The sequence below is a fragment of the Falco rusticolus genome, chromosome 10 (assembly GCF_015220075.1).
Source record: "Falco rusticolus isolate bFalRus1 chromosome 10, bFalRus1.pri, whole genome shotgun sequence".
Classification (NCBI taxonomy): domain Eukaryota; kingdom Metazoa; phylum Chordata; class Aves; order Falconiformes; family Falconidae; genus Falco; species Falco rusticolus.
The window spans coordinates 6,041,571-6,065,423 of record NC_051196.1 but is presented as its reverse complement, the minus strand read 5'-3'; the positions used below and the strand labels follow the sequence as shown (position 1 = coordinate 6,065,423).

The following is a 23,853-nucleotide window of genomic DNA, read 5'->3' as shown; positions in this document are numbered from 1 at the left end:
ACATTTGTGCTTTTCTGTTCCCGTCTGGGACATTTTTATATTGCTCTGAACACATTTCTGATAGAAAAATCTCAGTATACTGCAGAACAAACTAGAAGCAACAAAGTATTAAGCGAAGCAAGTTTTCCTCACAATAGGTTGGAAATACCTATGATAAAAAGTTTCTTTTTCTTTGAAATGAAAAAATAAGTTTACAGTCAAATAAAATAGCTTATCTTGTGTCAATAAATGCAAGTCAATGGCAAATCCACAGTAGTGTCCCTAGGGTTGGGGGTTTCCCATCTTCGATATTCTGCAGAAACAAAAATTTCACGGTAGGTCTAACAGTAGCTCGTTATTTGATAGTGGATACCAAACACATATCTGATCGCCTTAATTATTAGAAAATTATCTAAACACGATGTATTTCATCATCCAGTTCACTTTTTCTGTGTATTTTTTTGTGCTTCTCTGTCATAGAATCATAGAATGGTTTAGGTTGGAAGCAACCTTAAAGATCACCTAGTTCCAACCCCCTGCCATGGGCAGGGACACCTGCCACCAGACCAGGTTGCTTAAAGCCCCATCCAACCTGGCTTTGTCATATGCATTTAATGTATCCTATTTAAAGAAGCTCAGTGCTTGGATGTAATGTTACGGATCAGTACATAAAATTTTCAGAAACATATCCCAAAGGCTTTAAGAGCTTACCACAGGACAGAACAAACAAGCGGCAACTTGCCACCCAGCTCAGAGTCCAAACAAGCTACTGAAAAAAGTAATTCTTCTGCTTGGCATTATGAATTAAAAAGTGAAAGATTATATTATCTTTCCCTAACTTTATTATCCTCCAGAACACATTTGTTCTCATCCCATAAGTTTACAACTAAAGACTATATTTTCTGGATTCAGCTATTTGCTCAGAGGGCCAGGCAGCTCTACCCCTCTCCCTGTCACCATAGTACACTGCAGCTGTATTCAAAATAGTTAAAAGAAGGAAATGGAATTATTGCACAAACAGGTTTTTTCAAGAGCGATCTGATCATCACTGAAGCACTAGGCTTCAGAAAGACTACACAGAAAGTACAGTTAGCCAATTAAACTTTTAATTAGTCAGCTAGCAAAGCTCTGTTCATCCTGTTTTCAACAGAAAATATCTTGTAATTTATTTTAAAAGACGCTAAAGAAAAATTTCAAATGTATCAACAAATGAGAATTCTCACTCCTGTTTTAAACATGACTTGGACACTTCTAAGCATAGCTACTATAAACTTGCAGAAGGATTTAGACTCTTAAATTGAATTGACTGGAATTTTTCAGATACCTCAGCATTCTATAAACAAACTCATTACAGCTACCATGCTGTCTTCAAATTTTTGCCAAACCTAAATCAAAACCCTGATAGAAATCTGCTTAGATTTCTGGCAGAAATTCCCTGTCATGAAGAGTCCTGGGAGGGTCCATTGTCAAGTTTGTCTGAGGCAGGTATCTGAAGCATCCCCTAGATATGCATAGTGAAACTGGTATTTTGAAATTGATATGGCAGCTCTAAAGTCTTCAGACACTTTAGAAGTGCCCTGGAATAATATACTTGTACAGCCAAAAGCTGAGACCACTTTTAACTATGCAGCCACTTCTACCCTGTAAGCAGATTAGAATTCTGATGTTACTAAGACACAAAAATTAAAGCATGCAGATGAAGCATAAAGATATACAAGAACTGTAAGAAATATTTTGTCCTGGAGATTTGCCAGTGGAAAATGTTGCTAACTTGTCCGTTTCTTCAAGAAGAGCATGTCCAGCAAATCCCATCTACTGTAGAATGTTATGTTTTCACAGACAGAAAAGGAGACTGCTTCAAAGCTATCAGTCAGAGCTGTCTACAGAGAAGAATCCTCCTACTCAGCTGTTCTCCAGAATTATAGCTTCCCAAGATGTAAATATGAACAAAACCTTAACTACAGAACTAAGGAAAATAACTCTGATTTATAGTCCGTATCTTATTTATACATTTATCTTCTGTTGTAAGAAAGCAAGCACTGAGAACTATTACCCTTTTCCTTTTTTTCCTACCTCAGTAATTGCACAGAAGCATTGCTAAAGGTTGTAGCGAAGAACATCCTGGCTTCCTGGCTTTTGTGTGTCCCATGCTACTTGACAGAAGAAATGAAAGATGTAAAACAGTTTGAAATGATTTGCCACAAAAGAAGACACCTCCACAGTATAATATAGAATAAAAGAAGAAACCTTAGCTGGAAGGAATTAAGGAGTGGCCTTTTAGGTCGTCATCACACTAACATATGAAACAGATATAAAATTATCCTGCTGGAAGAGCTGGCTTGCATTCAGGATTGATGGAAGGAATGTTAACACAGGAATAAGCTCAATATGTACCACTACAAAATGGACAGAAATATGTACATGTGCCTCTAGCACGTGGAGACTGATAGCCCAAAGAATGCTCAGATGATACTTGACATCACTAGCACATGACAACAGACTGCATTATATTTTAAGATAAGAACCAGGATGACATGTCTAAACTTCCAGAGCTCTTCATGCTCCTTTCTTGCTTAGCTTCTAATATTTACCTTGAATTATTCTTAAGCGTATCCCTGTGCAAGTGTAAAAACAAGAAAAATAAGGAGCATCTGCATATTCTGTCCCATGACGCTGCTGACACTTTATCAATTTTGTGACATTAATTAATGCAAAAGGGGACTTCAGAAAAGTCACTTTGATATAGTTTAAAGGTAGTAAAACTAAATTCAGATTAGCTGAATTAAACTAATTCTAATGAACTATTGGTAATACTGAAACTCCCCACAGCAGTAGCTAATTTACCCTGTTTGTCTTATACAGATGTATCCGGGGGGGGGGGGGGGAAGTAACTTATAATTTCTGTATCCTTGATCAGTGTCAAAATAAGACTCAAGAAAAGATTCCCAAAACCCTGTACATGAGGTTCCATTCCTGACTGAGAACTGTTAGTAAAGCTCTCTTTTCTCTCCTTCTTTTAAAGGATCTAGAAGTTAGTATTATTGCAAAATACTAAAAAAATATTGCAAGGTACTCAGATATCATGGTGATGATGGCAACCATAGCTACCCAAAGACAGTTAACAAGAAAGTTCAATAGGCTTATGGACTGTTACATTAGTGGTTTTCAGAGTCTGTCATCTCACATAGATGAGATTACAGGAAGGAGAAAAAAAAAAAAAGGGGGGGGGGGGGGGGGAAACAAAATTGATAGTTGCATTATCCTCCCCAAATCAACATTTTGAAATAACACACAGGTACAGATCTCCCTTTTTTGTCTTGGCAACTGATTATTGTTCATATTTATCTGAAATCTAGCAGGTAAACATGAGATATATTCAACAGAGAACAATAGAGGAAGATGTTTTGGAGGGGCATCCCTTGTTACTCGGGTTTAGCGTAAGCTAGCCGATCTTCCTTCTGCTCTCTAATAGGTATTCAGAGCACCAGAATTGGGTTTTATCACTCCACAAAACCACACATCTCCTATGTATGGCAGAAATTTAATCTCAATGGATCCCACAGCAATTCCATCAAGATACTAAATAGCAGCAAGAAAAAGCATAGGCTTGTCAAGCACTACAGATGACTGCTCTGGGAGCAAAGAACTAGTCATCCACCATGTGTCACAGGCTTTTCAACATATTTCCATTTTTCCCTGGGATTAGTTGAAGAATGGAAAGGAGAGTTTGGCAACCAAATATATGTTTCTGCTTAGAGACAACTAAGCAGAATGAGGATGGATTACTTCCCTTATTTTATGGGCAGGAAAAGTCATCCATCAGAATGACAAATGCTGTATCTTTATAGGCTCAAGGCACATCTCTGAAGGTCTCAGGATCTGAGCAACTCAGTGGTACTATTGTGAACTCATTGCTACTTTTCTGTTAACAGTTTAACAGTAGAAAATTACTGCTGAGAATACAAAGTGACAATGCTTTTAAAAATAACCGACATTTGAATACTTTAGAGTATAAGTAGGTTGATTCAACCTCTGAAGACAGACACAGATGTATTTTTATTGTCTTTTTTTTTGGTTTTTTATTGGTTTTTTTTTTACAGGAATGGCAAGGAAAGCCATGAATACCAGTTTATAGGACTACCTGTGTGAATGGATCAGATTTTTAGAAGGAGTAGATTGTGTCGTGGGGTTCATGAAACATAGCAGCAAATGATCAGAACTAAAGAGAAAGCAGGAGTAAAAAGGAATTCTTACATTCACATCAAGAACTATGAACCATTTGAGTGCACTGTCAGGTTCAAAAGATATTAAAAAAAAATCTAATGTGGAAACATCAGAAAATAATTTCAGTACTGCTGAACCAGGGATTTTTTTCCCCAGTTGTGGCAGAGGGGTGGGGGGAGTGTCAGTATTTAAATTTACAAAGACAATGAACCTTATGATCTGTATTGCTTCATTAAACAGCAACTTTAGTAACTTCTCTGAGACATCTTTTGTGTTTGGAGCTCTGTAGATTAACAGGATGCCCAAGCTAATCTGGGAGTCTAGAAACAGGACTAAGTGGATATTCTCAAAAGGCTGTATTTCAATAGACCTCTCATGCATTGGAGCTTGGATAGGAATATAATGACTACTCCACTTCATCATCTAATATCTGTTAAAGACATTTAAATACTTCCTTAGTAATATTACTTCCTCTGGTTACAACTGCAGACTGAGACGTCCTGGGAAAATATTCTCTTATCTATAGAGCCTCTGTTTTTCTGTTACTATGAAACTTCTATCCTTCATTAGCATTCAAATCACCTTCTTTCTCTGCAGCTGGTGGAGAGGCACTTCATGTTTTTGTCCTAGCAGTGATATAGCAGAACCTTTAACCAAGAACAGGATGTGTCTGGGATCACCTTTAATCTTTAAAGTTTGGAAACTCTTTGTTTTTTTAGAAACTTAACAGCAAAACAAACTATGCAGTAAACAGCTGCAGTTAGGAATTGGGGAACTGGGGGGGGGGGGGGGGGGGGAACACTGTAATTTTTTCCCTTCTGTTTTTAGAACCATTATTTTAAATGTACTGTCCTTAAACACTGCATAAGAGGCTATTCCATAGGATTGTTCTGGTGAGGAAAGTAATTTCTTCCTTTAAAAAAGCACCATCTCAAAAATATGCTGCATTCCCTAATACCAGGTAACTTCTCCCTTTCACTCACAGAAATACTGAAAATTGTAATCCTACATCTTTGCAGAAAGAAAAAACATTTTGAAGAGCCGAATTCAAGATTTTTCGGCATTGTCAGGCTTATAAAGTGGTTTTGCAAACAGACTTTTGCAACACTATCAAAGAGATCTTTAGGCTGGTCAAATTTGGCAGTGAAACTAGGAGGTAAATTTGCACTGAAAACTAGATTACTTAGCTGAGTCAAAGAGCTAAAGGCTACAACTGTTCCTTTTGGTAATATCACATATACCTTCCCTGGACAGAATTACATATTTATGACATATTTCAGTGACTTTTCATACACAGTACTAGTTGGGGGGGCACCTGTTTTAATGGCTCTAAGTGATTATTTGTAAACTTCTAACTGCAAGGTTAAATACCAGTTTCCAAAATGTTTGAGCATTCTCAAGTATTAACAATTAATATTCCAACTATAAAGACAAAGGTAAGGGTATTTATAATAAATACTATTTCCCTCCAAAAAAAGTTTTACTTTGCAACTGGATAAAAAAGTATATTTCTAAATCTTGGATCTTAAATTATACTACTTATGTCTATGTTAGGTCATCATTCCATTTTAAAATTATTTCTATCTAATGTCAACTTCTAATTACTGATTATATATTTTAAATGTAAAAATAATCCTTTTCCATCCTGTCCAGTTTGCAAGACTGTGTATGTCACTAAGGTCATTAATGGTAATATTGCTATGAAATTAACAGCAAATGGCCAATCACTTTTTACATCCCTACTGCTTTTCAGTTTGTGGAAGTTGTATAACTAAGTAATAACAGGAGGATCTTCTTTTGGTGTTCACTTAGTTTTATAGTTCCTAATTGGGAATAAAAACAAGGTTTTAGAAGAATCAGAGACTACCTTTTTAAAAAGACAGCTTAATCTTCTTCTTAATATTTTTCTGCTTGATATTGGTATTTATTAGTCATATTCTCAAATTTTATTCAGGTTACAGTATAATTAACTTAGTAAATTTGGCCTTGAAAAAATGTTTTTAAAAGCAATCACATTTTAAGAGAAGTAACATTAAGTTACTGCATTCAAAGTACTGAAAGCCTTTCTTTCACGAACAGTAAATGCTGTATTGCGCTACATGGGACATGTATGACCATATCTTACACAAAAATCACTTAGCAAATGTGTTTTTCATAGCTACCTAGATGCAAAATTCTCTAGAACCATGATTAGCCATGGGGTTATTTCTACCACTGAAGCTTAATTTGAAAATTAGCTTTTGGTGCAAAATAATTGGAAAATGGTTACAAGGTAAGAAACACGTATAACTTCTGTATGAATTACAACATGCAGAACCCTGTACCCTTTGAAAGCAGTAAGACATTTTCTACTGATTGTGGGTAGCTTTAGAGTTATTAGTGTCTCAGCAGTTTAAAATTGCACATACTGAACTGCATTACACGTAGTAACAGTTGGTACTACTGTATTTATAATTGTAATCAGTATTACAGCCATTTCTTGAGGCCTTCACAAATCCTCCTTTTGGGCACCAGATTGTCATCCATGATAAGAATAAAGTTTAAAAATGTAAAAAAGTCAGTCAAAGATTAAGAAAGGAAACCAAGATGAAGCGAGCTGCTGAGAACCGTAAAGCCAGGAACAGCAACCCCTGGACTTACTGCAGGTCAGCCTGACCGGTCACAAACGCTGTGAAGGGTTTGCATTTTCTTAACTCAGGAACACTTAAGAAAACAACATCCTCTCTATGCACCCAAACTGGAAAGAATTGCAATGGCCACAAAGAAGAACGTTTAGGAAAAACGTATCAGAGCAGAACATGGTACTCACCTAAGAGACTGGAGATTTGGACTAACCCTGAAGGAGAAACAAGTGCATGCAAGTTGATCCCTCCCATCTTTACCAATTCAAGCTATAAAATCAGTCTCTAGGATGTAGCCTCCCTTCCATTTGCAGGTGTAGCTCCCCTGAATGCTAATGTCGATCACATGTGCTTACAAAGCAAAGCAAATTCCCCTAAATTTCATTGGGCTGGACAGAAAAATATTTCAAAAAGCAGCTGTTGTTGGTAGTATTCAAGTTTATCGGCAATCCTTATAAAACTGCCCCCAAAACACATACTGTATCTGATCTCAAGTTAAGAAGGCTTTTCTCTAAAGAGTATTGAATCACTTTAATGTAGATTCTAATGCTGCCTTACTCCACTTTCAAGGTAGCTAGTAAATTCAGCTTTACTATAGTACTATAAAGATGTGAAAGAACTGTAATAGCATCTAAAAATGAGCTGTTACCACTATACCGTTCAGTTTAGAAAACTCTAAACAGAATACTGATGAAAAATGTTAATGATAGTTCGCTGAGTTGCCAAAAGGAATGAAATAAGACAATTCACTATATTTTTGTTATAAGATATAAATTATAATGTCATAAAAGAATCTACCACTACTCCAAAAAGGACTAAAAGGAAGATCTAAACAACACTATTTCAGTAATTTAATTTTTAAAATGAGCTATCCAGCAGCTATACTTACATAATCAGTACCGCTGCAGCAAAAATCTTAGTATTGACAGGATTTTAACTCCTGCAAAGTCCTGTCAGCTGCAATGAAGTCTCTCAAAGTATTAAAGCACCTTGCTGAATTAGAGCCTTAATTAGGTGTGTGTATATATATATATATACTTCTGAGCAGTTTGCATTATATCACCAACACAGTCTCAATACACTGGGTAAGTAGGGAAATTTAAAGGTTTTCTAATAATGTAAAATATTAGAAATGACCTTAGAGTCTGTGATCATTTAGCTTTGAGGAGGTAGACTGTCTCCCTTTACTGTGCCCACTCTTCTGACCCTGAATTTCAAGGCTAAAAATTAGTAATTTCTGTCTTGGGTGATGATAATGAAATTATTTTCCAGCCCCAGCCCATACGCAGACTCTGTAGACTAAGTCCATGGCATCACCTCGGTCCTACAACTCATAAATGGCACAGAAGGTACTGAGCAAAGGCAAAAAGGGTCGGCAGTGTATACCCTGGCATCTCTGCATGGCAGCTGGTGAGACAAAACAAAAAATCAGATCACTCTAGAGAGTCTATTGGCAACTCTCAGTTGCATCTGGGAACAATGGCCCATCAAAGCTAACTACGTATTGTTAATATCGCTACCTAATCCAGGCAATGAGAAAGAAAAGTACAAAGTTGTCTAGCAAATTCTACAACCTTTCCAATCACTTGCATCTATGTTTTCCTGAGTCTTGTAAGCATATGTGCAACCATTGTTACAGCAGCTTCCACAATGCTGCCATAAACATCATCTGGGGCCAGGCTGGGAGTGAAGGTGCATTCACTGCTGCCAGAAGGTATTTTATTCCACATTTCCACAAAATACAGAGAAACCATGGAGGTCCTATTTCACACTCACACCTCACCAGTCCAAGGAGAAATTAGGGTAGTGCAGAACTTCCCTACAGGGAAATACTGGGGGCTGGGAAACATCTTTCTGAAGGCTAGGTTATGATTTTTGTAATACAGAATTTTTGAGCTATTGGGTTCTAAGCCTGCACAGTCTTAAGCTTGCAGCTATTGGCATGTTTGACATTTTAAACTATGAAATACCAACCTATTTTGAAATTGTCCAAATCATTAGTTGTGGAATTTTCCTAGCACTTCATGAATACCACTGTTAATTGGGCAATTAACTCGAAACTACAGAATATGCTGTGATGGCATGATATGATATAAGCCATGTAAAAGAAGGAACAGCCAAGCAACTCAGTATGTTGAAAGATATTAATGAAGTGGCAAAATCTGCCAGAAAAATAATAATGGGTGATTTTAACTACCCCAATATTAACTAGTTGAATAACACATCTGTACATGGTTTGGAGAAGCAGCTTATTGATACTATAAATGGCTTCTTTTTGGAGCAGCTCCTTCTGGAGCACAGAGGAGGAGGAGTTCCACTCAGTTATTAATTTGTGTGTGTGTGTGTGTTTGTGTAGAAAGCAAGCATGGGTGTTCTGCTAAGCAACAATGGCCACAGGACAATGAGTTTGAATCTCAGTGATGAAGTATTTCAAGTGGCAACCAAATAGTTAATGGCAGGTGGGTGGGCGAGGGAAAACCCATAAACAACAGTCATCTCAAATGGAAGACTGTTTTGGAGGAACGAAGGAGTTTATTCACACGCAGAAACAAACCACCAGAGCTAAAAAGAGAGAGGGTAAAGGGAAGAAGAAAAAAAAAAAAAAAAAAAAGAAACGTTAGCATGTTTCTGGGGTAAAGTACAAGGAACTCTGGATTTGAAAAGCACTCTTTGAATGCATGAACTCTGCCTAAATGCTTCAACAGGACATAACATTGATCATTGTTATATCTTGCACAATGTGATACAAATCTACTGTGGCAATTAGAATGTACAAATTCAGTTCTAAAAAATTACAAGAAAAGAAAAATTATTATATTCTGTTTCGATAATTATATAATTATTCAAGTAAATTGGCTTGTGAACAAGATGCATACATGTTATCTAATGTACCTATCTAATACATATCTACAATCTAATGTACATGTAATGTACCTAATGTATCTAATACACGTATGTAATTTATCTAGGAATCTGGCATAAGATTATACAGGTCTTGCAGCAGTTTTGAGGAACACGGCAAAAAGATAATAGAATGTGCACAGTTATCTTCCCCTCGTTACAGTTATGTCCATAAAAGACATCTTTTAGAACAAGAGATTAAGAAACAAGTAACTAACTTACAGAAAAGTTACAGTCTACAGGTACTACAGTTACATGGTAGTAACAGTCACTTCCTAGCTGAAATTGTCTAGGAACAAGGCTGTGAGGGATCAGAAATGCAGCTTTTTTGTTCCCTTATCATATTCCAAGACCTGGAGATTTAAGAACATATTAGTTTTCCATGCTGGTTCAGAAGAATCTTGGAGCGGGCAGCAATCAATACCTCGTATTTCAGAGGCAAGTGAATATACCTCAATTCATACCAAACAAATCTTTGGGCAAAATATTCTTTTCAAACCCATTCACATTTACTAACATAGATATAGTGGCAGACTTTAATGAACACAGTAAAGTAGTATAAGGACTATTTGCTAGGCTGGGATGCTACCTTAATATATAATCAATTTTAAAAGGCCAATAACCTAGCAATGATAAAAACTTGCCCAAGCAAGATAGGATAAGAGAGTTCTAATAAATAACCATTCCTTAGTGGATGGGGGGGGGGGGGGGGGGGGATATCCAATACAGTTGTAGGGGAAATGGCTTTTCAAAAATTTGTATCAAAATCTGCATCATGATTTGGAGGAAATGTTCCATAAAATTAAGACTTTCTAACCATACTTTAAAAATACCGGGTTAAGAAACAGCGAAGTGACATGACACCTGGTGTTGTCAGCTGTTTAATTTCACTGCTGGATTTTAGATAAACTATAATCACTTAGTAAAAATGGAACAATGAAGTAAAATGTCAGTAGTACAAACAAATCCTAAAGACATAAAAAGATAAAATATACCTTTAAATAAATCAGTAGTGCACGTTGTATTAAAATAGGATGCTCAAGTCTAAAAAAAAAAAAGTCCTAGAAATACAGGAGAAAAAAAAAGTGAGTTCAGTGAACTTCACACAACTGTCTAATAAACCAGGTACATTCTGGAACACATTTACTTATCTCTGAAATGCCTGTTTTCCATTGATGGATTGGATAATCATGAGCCTGATTTGACGTTCATAAAACTTTTGCTGAAACACGATCAAGGAGCGTTATCACACACTCCGAAGTTAACCACATCTCTGATCCTTTGTGCCTGCTGCAGGAGCAGCTCTCGAGTTTTAGGTCTTAGTTCTGAGGTTTTAAGGAGTGAAATTTTTATTTCACTTTCATCATGCTAAGTTTGGCTTCAAACTCTTGTGCTTTACTCTGAGCATTGCAGCAGATCTAACAGTTCAGTGGGGTAACAGTGTCCAGGCAGTTATTTAAAAGAAATGTATAATGTATCACACACTAAAGCATTTGAGTAGAACACAGATACTAAACCAGTAAATTCCATATACACAGCCAGTTTGCTAGCTAGTCATCCATCTTCACCCTGGTGCCCTACAGTTCTTTAGAACTTCTGCAGGACCATGTGTCTCAGTCAGCTCCTCATTCCTGCCAATTTCCAGAGGACAACTGTCCCTGTTTATGAATCAAACCTTTCTCTTTAACTGAAAATAAGAACTATGAATGAAGTTGTACACTTTTTGAACTGTTTCATTGGGGAAGGAGGAAGTGAGAGGCGAAACTTCAAACCCTCATTTAACCTGTTTTGTTTTAGCATCAGAGAATTGGATTAATTACTCCCTGGGGCTTTTTGGCTCCTGCAGAGAGATCTTTCAGACTAAGTTTCAAAGCCAGGATTACACAGTAATCTCTAATAAACCTATAAAGATAATATGGTATTTACACAATTAAGTGTAGGTTTTGAATATTCAGTGATGCACAGTACTGAATCCATCACACATGCATTAAGAACAGAAGCTGCTCCCAGTTAGTTAAAATTGATTTTGTTCAATGTCTTGCTAGTGTAGACAACCCAAAATATCAGTTCTTCATCACTGTGCATGAGCTTAGATTACTAAAAGTAAAAATGAATATTTTCACATTATTTATATTTAAATTATTAATGAAAGTGCTGCCAAGAAAAAGTCAGCTATAGAAAATGAATTTAAAAAAAATACACACTGATTCTTAAAATTGACCTTTATGCTCTATCTTACCTTTAATATCTTAAAGTAACATTTTTTAATTGAGGTTTCACTTTGATCTGTTCTTTTTAATTAACTTTAGAAATGTGAGTGTTTTACAGTACAGTCATTATCAATTTTTTTTATTTAGCTATTGACACTTACATTTTACCTTCAATAGACCATTATCAGATTTCTATTGAGTCAGGCTTTGGTATATACTAAAGATCCTGATACATCTAGCAAGTAGTTAACCTTTTACCCCACACTCTCTTCTAACTGTGATTATGATGAACGACTGGTAAGTTCTAAGCAATTCTGGTTTATGTCAATAAATTAATCAAACGGCCATTGGTACATGCACATTAGAAAGAGAGAGAGAAAATGAAACTGTCTGTGGATACTTTATAACCCTCACCCTTTTAAGTAATATGATTTGAAAAGTTTATGTTGACATCAGCTGTTGGTATTGTTCATCCGCACTATAGAATAAGAAAACTTTTGTGTAATTTATGTAGAATGAGAAATACTGTATATATTTCACCACTGGCAGTGTGGTCTAAAGAAAATTCTTTCTAGAGCTTTTCTGAGATCCTGCATTGTAGTTATTAAGTGACCTGAGGCTTTGGTTTTGGGATGAACAACCATTTCTTCTAAAAATATCTTGGCTCTGCAAATGCCAATTGCTTGCAGAAAACCTATAGGACTCTGTCCAGGTATGAACTTGTACGAATACTTTGCTTCCATGTTCTTAATTTAGCTTCTTAGCATAAATATTTCCTTATAGATTCATCTCTCCCAAGCACTGCATGCAACTTCAACAGCATATAGAATTGTTTGGGTGAGGATTTCCATTTTACTGGTTAGTACTTTAGCAAAGAATTTTTTAGACAGCAGATGGATCTAGTGCATTACACGGATCTCACCCAGCACACATATGCAGCAGCAGTAGAGCAAGGAGTTCCTCGCTTATAACCAGAGCATGACAATCCTTTGAAAAGGCATTTCTAGCAGCACCTTCACTAAACAGTCCAATGTCATCAAAAAGTAAGCAAAGACCACATACGTGGCCTCTGTGCTGTGTGTCAGAAGCTGGTTAGATAGTGCTTTCACTAAAATGAGGACACCAGTGAGGGTAAGTGCCAAAGAGTTTCGCAGCACAATCCCCTTTGGATTTACAACATAACAGTTTTCATTCTTATATTTTTTCTCTTGTGGCATACATTTCATTCTTCATAAAAAACAGAAGAAGATTTCTGTGCTATGTTAATATCCTGGAATTAGTTTAAGTACACTGTTTATTATAAGAAAAACTGGCTGAAATGAATACAATGCATATTGTATTCCACAATAAGAGCATTCTGTATATCTACTCATCTATTTACTTACTACCAAGAAACAGTCTGTAGAGTCAATTGTAAAGCAGCCAAAATAATGTCTGCTGCACTCAGAAGGTAAATAGGAACTCAGATAGGAACATGCTTCTGTGCCAGCATCACGGAACAGACACTCCTATTAGAACTAGAAGTCCCTAGGTGACCTCCCACAACCACACAGCCTAAGAAAAATTCACAAGGGGGAGTCCATCAGACATCCCAGTTAGAAGCACAGGGCAGGGAGAGAGCACTTCAGACACTAAAAAACAAACAGATCTTTTTGTAGTTTTGATTGGGGTTCTGTCCTGCCCTCAGCAGGCGAATGTCCCAGCCATCTTCCTCACTCCTGCAGTCCTTTTTCCACACCTGTTTCTCTTCAGGTACAACTACAAAGCTCTGGATGGATGCTGTGCTTCTACTAGACCCACACTGGCAAATGGGCTAGGGCATCTATGTACCCGGTGTTACCTGAATGCAAAGAAACCCCCTTTCCCCCTTCCATTTTGTTTCTACCTAACTGACTTTCTCTTAAGTACATCTAAAATATATGTAGTTACAGAAGCTTTCTCAGAAAAAAAAATCTTCAAAACAGGAGCCCTGCTTTTGTATTTATACCTTGAGTTATATTCTGGAACTTTGTTTCTTATTAGAAAATTTGTGTGTTAATGTAGTGCAAGCATTGCATAAAAACAGTAAGATAGTCTTCTACTTGAAGCAGATTTAATATTCACCATTTATAATGTAATCCCAGGAAAAAAGAGCTTTGAATTGCTGAGGGGCTACTTCATGCTACCACCACATCATTTTACATTGGTATGGCACAAAAGTTAGCAGGAAAGTAGGCAGAAGAGGATAAAGACCTCTGATACCTCCAGCACACACACAGCAAAAAAGTATGGGTGTTGCAGCAAACAGAGCTTCTAGCAAAGCATCATTGTGCTTTCTTAAGAGGAATTTTGAAAGAATCATCTGTGAGTGACAAGCCGGAAAACATCTCCTTGACCAAAATGCTGATCAACAATTATATTTTATAAAGAGAAAAATGGAGATCAACTTTTTGATAGTTGTATTCAGTATATTGTTTTTCTAAAGAGTAGAGACATTATATTTTCCCAAATAAATTAACTGTAATTCAGTAGAACATCAGATGTTATCAGTTAAACCTGTAAATGTAAATAGTGCCAAAGCCATACATTTTCACTTGCTCTAAATAAGCTGTGCCTTCTTTGACTTTATCATTTAGATATTCACAATTTAATAGTTTTCTCCTTTTAAATAAGGTGGTACAAATACAAAGCACCAATCTATCTGGTCAGATGCTCCATGGAGTAATTAAACACACTTGCTAAATTTTTGAATAAAAACATTCCAAAATAAACAACAACAAAAGTATAAAAATTGCCTTAAAAATAAGATTGAGGAAAACATATTAAATATTGAGTTTGAAGCAAAGCATACTCCCTGATGATGTGCTGACTGGAATAAGTGTTTGAAAAGATGAAGTTTACCTACTCACAATCTCAGTTTTGTTGTGTCATAATGTGTGTGCATGTGTATCCCCTAAGTGTTTCTATTTTTGTTTTTAAACTTTCTTTGAAAAAAATTGCTGCTATTTGTTTTTAAAGCAATTTGATTTTAGTCTCAAATCCAGTTATATTATTTTCATCATATTTTCAATACAGGCTTTTCACTGAAGAGCTGTTCTCGCAAGACTGAAGTTGCATGGCCTGTAACACCATTCATTTCGGAGGTGGGGGGGTGTCCCCTCTGTCAGTGTTTGCACTTTGTAGTCAAGTTGCAATAAAATGTTTACACAGAAACTGAACTGCTAGTAAAAAGGTATTTCTAATGACTGATGTACAAGCAAAATTTGTTTTAAAAGCTGTGTTATTAGAGGATATTTATTTTACTGTCTGTGACTTTAAATAACTATTGCAGTTTACTACTGGACCAATGTACTTGAGAAGAACAATTAAATAAATTAAGCCATGTAAGGACCACATTCTTGAAAAAAAGTAACCTTTAGTTAGGACAATTACTCTGTGGGCATAACACAAAAGCACAAATGTCATATTTTCCATGAAATTCACTTTTGTATGAATCATCAATCCTGTTTTCTCCTGAATACAACTAGCCAAATATGACAAAAAACCCCAAAGTTGTCTGAACTGGATGATCCAAGTAATTACATGTTACAGCAGAATGCATCTATGACAAAACTTTCAAAAATTTGAGGAAAAAGTTATTATAGCCCCTGGTTGAAATAGCTTTGGTACAGACCTATAGCAATATTTAGCAGATCTTGCTGTATTCCCATATAAAAACTATGCACAAAGATCAGTCTTCCTAGCACTGTACTTCACTCCTTCCCTTTGGAGTATAGATCAAACATGCTATAAAAACATGCCCAAATATTATAGCATAACATGAAAAAAGCATACACTCATCATTAGCATTTTCTAAATGCAGCTTAGAATTTAACCTTCTCCAAACTCCTTATAGATGCAAACTTTATGTCTTCCACACCAATGTCCCAGAGCTCTCATATGGTATCATTTGCTTAGGGCCTATTTGTTCAGCCTCAGGACTTGATCCTGATTTCATCAGCTTCCATGGTCACCTCTTAAGTACTGCAAAAATCAAGCCTTTAAATTAAAAGATACTTGAGGTAACACCCATCCTGTTAGTCTATAGAGCACAGGGAAAATTTATGACACTGTACATACTAATGTTACTGAATAGTACGTCTGTATCTGCTGAACAAATGTATGCTACCTACAGAATATTTGCAAGTTCAGAGAGGTACAACACAGGTGATTTAAGATCTAAACCTGGCTTACTATAGAACGTATACTTCAATCCTGTTTTCAGTATGTGAAGAAACACCAGGCTGAATCAAGCAGTTGTACATCCCAAATCTTATTTTCCGTTCATGTGAACTTAAGGTTTGCATATGTTCCATAGATCTATAGTGCTAAATACTAAAATAAGTTCTTTAATCGGAGAACAAGAAACATCAGCCATAGTGTTAGCTTCTCCAGATGTTCATGACGATGTGATTGAACTCTTGAGTTGCAGAGAATACCTACAGAAGACCAGACTGGTTCATTTTGTGCAGTCATTCCGTAGTGTCATTTACTTGGCTTCATTGGTAAGGCTGCTGAGTCACACTCTACCTCTCATGGGCACAATACCGTAAGGTGTCTCAACTGTACTAACAAAAGTTAATGTACAGTCGTGTGATATACTTTTCTGAGAAGTAAGGACTGTTGTTAAGTACTTACTTGACTGACCTAAACACAAACTTTGTTTTCAAAGTACTGTTTATGTTGGCTTTTTTACTGCAGTTTTTTGTCATTGTCAAGCAAGAAAAACAAAACTCAGATCAGGAGTTCTTAACAAAGTTGCTAAAGCCCTTTATATGTTCATAAAACTACATGAACACAAGTTAAACAATACTTACAGATTCTCACTCAATTTGCTTGGTACCCAAATTTTACCATGAATCTATGATTGTATTTACTCCATTGCTTTGATTGGAAAGTATGCTCCATATTGAAGTATAAAGAGGTACTGTTTGTATTGACTGATACATTACTATTTCCATTTACAGATGAGAAAACTGAGGCAAAGAAAGCCTAACTGATTGCTTGAAAAAAACATGCAGTGGCAAAGCCAGAAAGAGTTAAATTCCTCACTCTCAATTTAGTAATCACTTTACATTTCCTTCTCAGAACAATCTTTCAATGGTAATACTTTTTAAAAATTGTTTATTTTATTTGAGAATGTTTTCTTTAAATATGACTGACAATGCTCATTAAAAAGATGCTGACCTGTAAGTGAAGGAAACTGCAAATATAATAGCAAAACCATATATGAAAATGAACATTTGTAAAGAGGAAGGGTTAGTACAAATTGAACATATTTCCATATTGAGAGGAAAACCAGCAATATTTTTCCCTGATGAATGTAGTTTTGTGAACATCTTTTTCCACAAATGATTGAATAAATATTTATTCATAAACTATATTTGTGACTTAAGAGAACAAGCTGCATAGATTGGTTTCATTTATACTACATCATACAAGAGGTAATGCAATAATTTATATCATGCCAAGCCTAAGTCCCATTAGATTTTCCTTATTATACTTGAATAAAGCTGAAGACTATCCAAACCAGCAATTCTGAAAGCTTTCTATTTGTTGCGTAAATAACTGTCTTCCTCCCAGACCTCTAACTTTCCCTGTCTCAAAGCATTTATGCACAGGTCTTGTCCCATTTGCTTTATTTGAACTCGGCCATACACTGAAACATATTCTGGGGCCGTGGCCTAAACGACTACAGTCTCAGTCATTTTGCTGCAACCAAGGTCAGCTTTCTCCAGGGTATATAAAAATACATTCCCAGCTCAGCAGATACTGGTCATCCTAGTGTTTCCTCAATCAACCCATGCAGCATTTCCTCTAAAAGTCCTGTCAGTCTTGAATCACAGCCCCACAGTTCATTTCTAGAAATAATTTTCATCACAACAGCAAGATGCACCACAGTCATTACCAAGTGTCAAAACTGATGTGTTACTGTAGGCAACACTGTTCTCTCATTATTATTATTATTATTATTATGAAAACCAGAAGAAAGTTTGAAATAACAGGAATATTCATTGTTAATTCAAGCATCTGTAACCCTTCAAATAACTGAAGCATAAGTTCGTAGCAAAAAAACTATAAAAAGTTTAGAAGTAGTTAGGTACATTTCTTAATAACAGAACTTTCTAAAACTGTGATATGACAGTGACATTCTACTTCGATTCTTCATGTTAACCAGGCTATCAGAAAGATGCACATAACAGAAAAATTAATCAATAAATACTTACAAGTACACAAGAAAATCAGCCCCAGTTCCCAGAAATCACTGGTAAGTTGCTTTTGAATTCATGAAACTGACCTGAAAACATAAAAAGAAAAAAAAAAGTTGAAAGAAAAGAAAGCCCAGAACTGATAAATTTTACTTTTTTTATTATTATAGTTATGATTTTTAACTATGAACTAAATAAAACAGAACATAAGACTGTTGTCACTTTTTCAGCCAAGTAATTTACACAGAATTTGTTTCCAGGAAGCCAATACCAAGAGAAACAATTATTTCATTGTTCTGCATCTCACACCACAGCAACCCAGTCCATTACGGCTTCTAGGAACTGTCATAAATGCAAGCATGTTCATCTTTTAAGAAGGAAAATAGCTGTGAGGAGGGTTTTGGCTGGGTGGGGGTGGCTGGGTGGGGGTGTTCTTGTTTTCAACTGTTACAGAATCCTCATTACTTATTAAAAGTATTTTGTTAGAATTTTGCAGCTTAACTGGTGTAAAATAATATTGTTTACGTGCATTTAAGTGGAACCCATCTAAGGCAAATTCACACAGAAAGACAGACTAACGATTTTGTTCTCCTGCGGTCTAGATCCTGGTTAGAAGCTTAGCCTAAGTACAATGCATTCACTATAAGGCATGATTAAATTCAACATTCTTTTTCCTGCATACCCCTCAGTTCTAGTTGGAAAGGTAACAGATGCAACTCAAACCCACAGAGCTTGCCTTATAAAATTCTTTAACTAGCACAATGACTCACTTTATGCCTCTAAATATCCATGGTTTCCTCTCTCCAGAACCCCCATGCATTAGAAGGTAGTTCAGTAGTTTATTTTTATTGTTTGGTCTACATACAGCACATTTTTAGTTCTTATGAAAACAAAGAAACTTTGTTGCACAGCCCTTGTTTTCTTTCCAAAATGTGAGGATGGATATGGGTAACATTAAACTGAAAATAGTAATGGAGCCTGGGCAACTAGTTTAGGTCAAAACCTTTTTGTTCTCTGGGAGCTATCTGATTAATTTGCAGTTCATAAAACAGTGGGTGTAAGCTCAGTTTAAAAACATGTAACTATATTTAAGATGAAATCATCATTTTTGTTAGCCTCCAGTAATCTTTAAGAAACACCTTCCCACAACATTTCTGTATCCTAAAGTGCACCAGCCGGTACTGCATAGTGCCTAGAGACAAGGAGAGAATACCAAACTTATCTTGATGTAGAATATCCTCCTTATTTCATACACCCACCCTGAAGTGCATATTATTCATTCCAACCAAGCCCTCCCCCATCCCGAAAGTACACATTTAATTGTGCCTTCTCTCCTGTGATACCAACAGAGAGTCAACAAATCTCATTTGCTATATCAATGCAGTGTTATTATATATTTTAAAAGCAAGTCTGAATCTCATTATCAGCTGATTTATGCCATTAGTGTGCTTTGGAGCCACCAATTAAACAAGGACAGTGGTTCATAAGGTCACAGTTAATTAATCTGAAAGAGTATAAATACACTTTAATGCACACCACCTCATGTAGAGAATTTAGGAACAAAGTACCAAACCTTTATTCTGAGCAAGCAATTAGGGGGAAAGGTTAACTATACAAAATTTTAAATTTAGCTTTGGCACTCCGTTAGTCTATCAGGGAAAAAGTTCAATTTGGTAGAAACTCCTGCGGAATAATGTGTATGTGAAGCCTTGATTCTTACAGCAACAGTGCAAGTGAGGGAGAAGGCAGAACAGAGCTAACCATACCCAGTGATCCTGAGCAAACGAAGGTTTGTTGCTCCAATAACACCTCAGAACAGTGAATCAGCTGCAGGCTTACCCATTATGTAGCTGGGCAGGGTGGGAAAACCAAAAAACCCCAACCCCAAACAGCCCAGTCTATTCAAAATGGACTCATCTGAGCTAGACTGTTGTATTTTAGAACATCATACAAAACTGACTTTTCCTTCAACCACCTTCCCTTAGTAAATTTATTAAAATAGTGCAATCAAGTAAGCGTTCAGTAATAGCAGTAGTCTACCAACACAGAGTACAAGTAAAATGCTGAAAACAATCTAATCAACCAGAAAAGTTTAATACAAAAATCTCTATCAGGTGTATCCTATACAAATCATACAACTAAATATAAATTTGTGACATAAATAAAATACACCATAGACTAATACTATACAGGTCAGTAGTTGTTCCACGTAGATTTTTATACCTGTCTCTTTCATCAATAAAACACTTACATTGTGTTTTTAAAGACATTTGGGAGGGCAGCTCCCACTGATGTTGATAAGAAAGACCTAAACCTTTCAGAAGTCTACCCCTTATTCTATTAGCTTAAACCATTTATATTTTCACTTTAGATGTCTCAAGTTGAACTCCAGGTAACTACAGAGGTGAATAATTGTTGCATAAACATATACAAGAACAAAGTTCTTTTTTAAGTATTCTGTTGATTTAATTGGTACAAGTCCCACCAGAAACTTCACTCAGATATTTTACAGTTGAAAAGTTCTCAAAACATTCTCAACACCTGCAGTTTCTGCAGGTATTTCAGATGCTTGTTTGGAAAACCACTAGCATCCTTATCAAGGAGGTTCTCCTCGTTCTACTACAAAAGGGAAAAAATAAAGTTGTAAGAGCAACTTGTGCTCAGATTTCAGGTACATTTGCCAAAGGATGTTTCAGACTTAAACCAGCACATAGCATGAACCAAACAAAAAAGCTGACTTTCTGTTCTACCACTCTGTTAAAATACAAAAACTTCTGATGGCAGAGGAAAAAGTGTAAAGACCTAAATCTGTGTAACGGTGACTCCAGTGCTCTGGTACTAATCAGCATTTCAACCTACAAGCTAAAGCATGGTTGCAAGGCAGGGGAACAGAAGCAAAAGCAGATGCAATATAGTAGACCTATATGAACTTACTGGCTATACTTTTCTGACCCTTGCTGTTGAAACACCCAGAGGTAACACACCATGGACTTCCAAGTCTTGGAAAGCAGAACAAAAAACCCAAACAGCAAAACCTGCCAACACCATGAAAACAAGAACCCATAAAGACAAGGATTTACAAGAGGACCTAAGGGTTCAGGCAATCCATTTTCAGTTGAAAATAGCAAAGGTTGATTATCTCTTTGTTTGCCTCAAAATTTCCATTTTAGAAAACCATAAAAAGATCACCTTTTAAATGCAAGTTTGCTCAAAAGCAAACATCATCACACTTTTCACGGTTTCGACGGCTTGTTTAGGGTTGGTTTTTTCAAACAACAAAACGTGTCCTAATGTCAGGTAACATGAAATGAGATCAAGGTCCTTTCTGCAAACACCAAAAAGTCACAGGTCTGGCTTAAAAGAAGCATTAATAAAGTTAACCATTTCTCATTGATTTGACTAAGAATAATGTACAATCATCCAACAATTTCACGGAACCTTTCAAACGAACTCACTTTTCAAAAAGCTGAGTTTTTGCTTATCTTGCAAACACATATTAACAACAAGAGAATGCTGGACATAAAAGATTATGTACATCACTAAATGACTATAAGATCTTGTACAACCCGAACTGTTATGAACTAAAGAAAATACCATAAATAGCCAAATATCACTTATAAAATAGTTCTTTTTTCACCCAAACACCCTCAGCTCTAATAATTCCAAGATATTTTAGTTTTCAGAACATAAGATTTCACCACTTTTGGAAAGCAGAAGAAAAATTACTCATTTTACAAAATCTTTAATTAAAATATTCTGATTCTTCTAAGATAGAGCCTCTACAGGTAGCCTGTATTTTCTGTGCACAGTCATCAGTGAGCATGAAGGAAGCCTGCAAGTAAAAAATGGAAGCAGTTATTTAGTAAGAAGCATGGCATCATGTTATATCATTTGAGAATGTGGCCTATCATTGTGGGCTGCTGGGACTAAAATATGTACAATTCAACAGCTGTTAAAAAACTCTTTTCAGAATTATAGCATGATGTAAAATGAAAAAAAGGAATAATACAGAAATGAACTATACATTTAGGGCCTGAATCACATTGCAATTTCACACCCTGAAATGTGCAAAATCTCACAATTAAAACAACATTAATGACCTGTAAGCCCCTAGCCCCAATCACAAAAATGAAGGAAACATTAGGCTGGTTACGATGAGTTGGGTTTCAGAAAACATTATTTAATTCAAGTAAATGGCACAGTCTGAAGATGATTCAATGAAGGATGTTTTACTTACACATGGAAAACTCTTAATACATGATCATTCTGAAACAGGAAAGTAAACATAGTAATTAACCAATATCGATGAGACTTTCTACAAAAGGAACAATGAAATTCCTGTTATCTTCCCTTTGTGTCACTTGTCTTCAGTGGCCCAGGACTGTATTTTACTGCTTTTGCCGGCTTGTTTCTTAAACTGTTTACTCTCCTTGGTTCCATGCATCAACAAAAAACAAAACAAACAAAAAAAAAAAAACACAAACAAAAAACCACAACCAAACCAAAATAACCACAATGTTTTTTCCCCTATATGTATTTCATTATAGAATAGTCCCTCTGTAATGATCCTCGTGGATTTTTGTACTCTATAACAGAGATTGCAGCCAAATGATCTATCAAAGGAGGAAGCAAAGCATACCACCTGTTACACAACTGGTCATTTTAAAGCACATATTGCATCACAGTAAGAACAACACAGTGCATACAATGTAGAAATCGGGTCTCCAAAGCTCTGTGCTCAGTCTCTGCCTTCCTATAGATTTTCTGCTCAACCTTCAACAGAAGAGTTTCTTTGTGCTTCTTAGTTCCTTATTCACAAAAAGGAGCTACTATTTCTTCCTTCTGTAACAGTGGTGCTTTACAATTCTACATACCAGAAGCTGTGATGTCGTTATTACAGAAACGAGGCTCAAAAAAAAACCCCACCTAAAATAGGATACATCTCCACAGAGTTTTGCAGGGAGATGTGAGCTCACTCTGCCCACACTCAGAGATGACTGGCCACAAACCCACTCTAATCCAGTTTAGCTATGGTTAGCACTTACGTAAACTACATGACTTCCAGTTTAGAGCAACCTCACATCTGCCTACAAAAAGCATGCTGACATACACATACAATAGATGGTGTTTCTGTAAACCACCTCTTAAAAAAAGGAGCCCCATAAGCATCACCATTTTCACCAAACCCCAGAGCATGGTTCACCAGACAGTTGCTCCCTGTCTCTCCCAAGAAGGTATCACACAGTAGTGGCACAATATGTGGCAGCATTATATTATATAATGGATATAAGTTATAAGAGAGCTCCTTATTAGCTCTTCTGCAAAGGCACATGAGTTTGCAAAATTGCATTATGTCTTCCACAGGCAGCTCCTAAAGGTTTCTCTGCTGTGTGCCTGCATACCTATAAAGCATCCAATCACTACAGGGCCTGAGCACAGAATACAAAATTAAGGTCTTCTGGCTGTATCACTTCATAGGATAGCATCAGGTTAAGACCGAAAAGGATTTTGATGAAAAAAGTACTGCACATGTCCAACAACTAATTTAAATGTATTATTACACCTGCCACTAAAATCAGACTTGAAAACACGGAAAACATCTAATTTGCTGTGCAGATGAAAGAAATACCTAAATATGCATTTATTCTTTTGTATAAAAGGAAGGGGGCCAGCATTCCAGATCTGATAAGC

The 23,853-nt window shown here is 36.2% G+C and overlaps 1 protein-coding gene across 2 annotated transcripts in view; it reads right to left on the bottom strand.

Annotated features, from left to right (window-relative positions):
* The window catches only part of SOX6 (SRY-box transcription factor 6), a 372,748-nt gene that overhangs the window by 302,221 nt on the left and 46,674 nt on the right, over positions 1–23,853 (bottom strand). For both annotated transcript variants that reach the window (XM_037401650.1, XM_037401652.1), the window contains exon 2: positions 18,181–18,251. The gene's annotated coding sequence lies outside the window, so the exon portion shown is untranslated. The remainder of the gene's footprint in view (positions 1–18,180; positions 18,252–23,853) is intronic.